Raw genomic sequence first — 3,757 nt, forward strand, 5'->3', positions numbered from 1 at the left:
TTCTAGGAATAACTAAAAATTCGGAAACTATTCTATATTATAACAATAAATTTAAAGAAACAAAACAAAAGAGAAGGTATACAATCATTCCTTTTTTGATTGTTAAAAAAAAAGCAATGCTGAATATCGACAATGTTTATTTGGTATTTTCAAATATAAATTTGCACTTCTGTATTCCTGTGAAATATTTAAATACTGCCACGTAGCAAAGTATCGCTGATGTCCCTCTCCACCACCACCACGAGCTTCCTCCCAAACTAACAACGTTTACTATTAATATGGAGGAACTGAAATATGTAAAGTATATTAAACTTCACTGTCTCATTAATCAAATATAATAAATGAACAAGACAAGTTCACGTTTTTAAGAAATTTAACTTGAAAATTTCAGCTAGATTTATTTTTCTAAATATACGAAATCAGTATTAGCAATTATAAACAAAAGTTTAACACATATTTACATGAAACTTATGAATATTCTAAAATAACTGTCTTTTAAAAATCTTTCTTCCTTACTTTCATCTCCCGCAAACTGACCAATGAGTTCATTAAAGTTTAACTGACCAGCAAAACCTTGTTCGATTGATAGAAGTGCCTGTTGATGTAATCGTTGCTGAATCATGGAGCTTCTCTAATAATTTTTAACTTTAAGGAAGGCTGCTCGGTACTTGCAGTCGTCAGAAACAATAAGGCTGTTCAAATCTCAGAAAAAACTCGCTGATAGAGAATGATTATCTAGGAGCAGTAAATTAGCAAGTTTCCTAAAGGTAGAAACTTTGTTGATTTAACCTTTCAGAGCGAATATCATGCTGCTGATTTCCTGAGTGAATGATTTTGCTACATGCTGACAAATATTGTTGCTTGGTTAAGCAGCTGTAAGTCTGAAAAATTCTACTACGAAGAGAAGTTGGAGGCAACTTTAGGAAGGAATGTAAAACAAAAGTTCAACTGATTTATCATGATGTTAAAGGTGCGATTTAAGAAAAAAACGTTTCATCGGAACAAGCTTTCCAGATCTGTCAATTTTTGGTCTTTGCAAAGTTCATAAAAATGTCGCCTACAGGTCTCAGCCTTTTTTTTTTCCACAAGTTCAGGAAGAACTTACCAATCTCTCACTATGTTTGATGCTTCTTGTTTTAGATCTTCAAATTGATTTCTGTAGTTGCGCAATTAGTCCAAAAACATCTTTAAGAGCTCTGCAGCTTAAGCCACATCAGCTGTTTCCGACTGACACACTTTCGACACTAACTTTATAGACTGAAAAGTTAGCACTGGAAAGCTGAAGGACAAACAAAGTTGAATTTCTTAAGTTCAGCGACTTCATTCTGTTCGTTTGATTTTGAACTACACAAATTTATTTTTGCCAGAGCTTTTTGAACTTCTCAAAATCGTACTTTGAGAGCAAAAAGTGCATCTAAATGTCAAGCCCATCTAGCTGGGTTCAGGCTTTTAATAATTGATCCTACCTAAGTATCAGATTCAGAAATTAAACCCTGATAGTATATCCCATCTTTCGATACTTAGTCAAAAAACAAACAAAAAACATATACTCTTTGAGCATTACCATGAAACATCCCTTTCTGTCACGTTTTTTGTTCCATCATTAACTACTAAATTTAAATTACGAACAGCACAGCAAACATAAACCGCACGGGACTAAATATTAGTAATTCTCCTCTTCACACCAATATACATTTCCTTCATATTACTTGCATGGTCGTCACCTTGACCACATCACTTCAGAATGGAAATTTTTTTCTTCAATATTTTGCAAAATTTGTTTTTATAGTGGAGCACCTGATTGGTCCTTAACTTTATACAAACCTGAAAGTTATTCGTTTATGTATAGAGCCTCTGGCTTGCCATTTTACCACTTTCGATGGAACAATAACGATAAATTTCACTCAACATTGGAAAATATCGTGTGATTGTGTCCAAAATAATGGAAGCAAATGGGACTGTTTCAATAGCACAAATCAATTCAGTCTAAAATTTTTGTAATAGCAACTTACTAAGCTCATTTTTAATCTTAGGGAATAATTCCTTTTTTCAAAAATACTTCAAGCATACTGACGAGTGCGTGTGTTTTCTTATAGCAAAGCCACATCGGGCTATCTGCTGTATTCATTGGGGTGAATCGAACCCCCGATTTAAGCGTTGTAAACCCGAAAACTTACCGTTCTTCCAGCAGGCGACTATACTGACAGAAAGCAGATACATAATTTTAGAAGAACAAGTACTAAGTTTGCCCTTGGCATCTGCTGACACAAAAATGGGTTCCCTGGATTCGTTTTCACAGTTATCGCTTACTTGTACATTTGGGCAAGTAAATATACTATCACCACTTTTACTGTTCTTCCTAACTTCACTTCTCTGACCAACAAAAGAAAATAAAGCACTAATTTTGGTTAGCGTCGGCATAGTTTCTTCGATTTCCTTAGATATTTCTTTGAGAACATGCAAAAAAGTTAAAAACTATAATATGTTACATTTAACTGAAACTAAAAAAACAACACGTATATATATATATATATATATTCTGTGTAAAAAATATAGTTTAATATTAAGAAAAACACTCAATAAAATTAGTGAAATAAAGCGATTTCAGCGACTACAAAACCAATTCAGAAAGAATCAGACTTGTAGCCCGAAGCAGTAGTACCAGTGAAAGATTTAGCCTGAACACCCAGTTTCTTATGTGGAATGCAGGTATGTTAAATGTTAACACTCCTACGAAAAGTGGGGCCTAATAGGCCCCAGAGCAACTTGAAAGGTTATTAATATTAGGCTAATAATTTTGTATTTAAATGAAATTGCCATTTAAATCCATTAATGAATGGATTAACGAGATTCCCACTGTCCCTATCTACTATCTAGCGAAACCACAGCCAGGGGAACGGGCTTGGAGAAATCAGGACTAGAAACGTCTTTTCGTAGGAGTGTTAAAATACTAAAAGTATCTTATTCTAATATTTTCTAAATTGTGCAAACTTGGAAACATTAGCCCTGAGGCCCTTGAATCAATGCGGCCACACTATTGTTACACCACTGCTTCTGTTAGAGGTGATAAGTTATTGTAAAGTAGTAATTACGCTTCTACGCATGACCAACAGGCAATACTGTGGAAATCATAACTGTTTTATATCATTTTCACTGGGGTATTTCTTCTATACTAAATTTGGCATTTCTTTATAATTGTGTATAAAATGGCCCGGCATGGTTAAGCGTGTTTAGGGGTGCGACTCGTAATCTGAGGGTCGCGGGTTTGCATCCCCGTCGCGCCAACAATGCTCGCCCTTTCAGCCGTGGGGGCATTATAACGTTACGGTCAATCACACTATTCGTTGGTAAAAGAGTAGCCCAAGAGTTGGCGGTGATGAGTAGCTGTCTTCCCTCTAGTCTTACAGTGTTAAATTAGGGACGGCTTGCACAGATAGCCCTCGAGAAGCTTTGTGCGAAATTAAAAAAACAACAAGAACGTGCATTAAAAAAAAATATTTCTGATTTTACCAATAAATCGAGAATTCGGTACAAAGCATCTTTAAATCAGTTACAATAAACGTGCAACTGGTTTGTTTTCCATTAAATTATAATGTAAGCTTTTCCTTAGTTGTACACAATTGCCCAATTTTTGAAAACATTTTCTCCCATAATTAGTGTTTAACCATCAAAAAATACTTGATTGTTGTTATTTCAGTTATAATCCCTATACACTTTACCAATACCTGTTTTGGAAGCATATTTAGACCATAAACTC

Source organism: Tachypleus tridentatus, chromosome 9, assembly GCF_004210375.1.
Source record: "Tachypleus tridentatus isolate NWPU-2018 chromosome 9, ASM421037v1, whole genome shotgun sequence".
Lineage (NCBI taxonomy): Eukaryota > Metazoa > Arthropoda > Merostomata > Xiphosura > Limulidae > Tachypleus > Tachypleus tridentatus.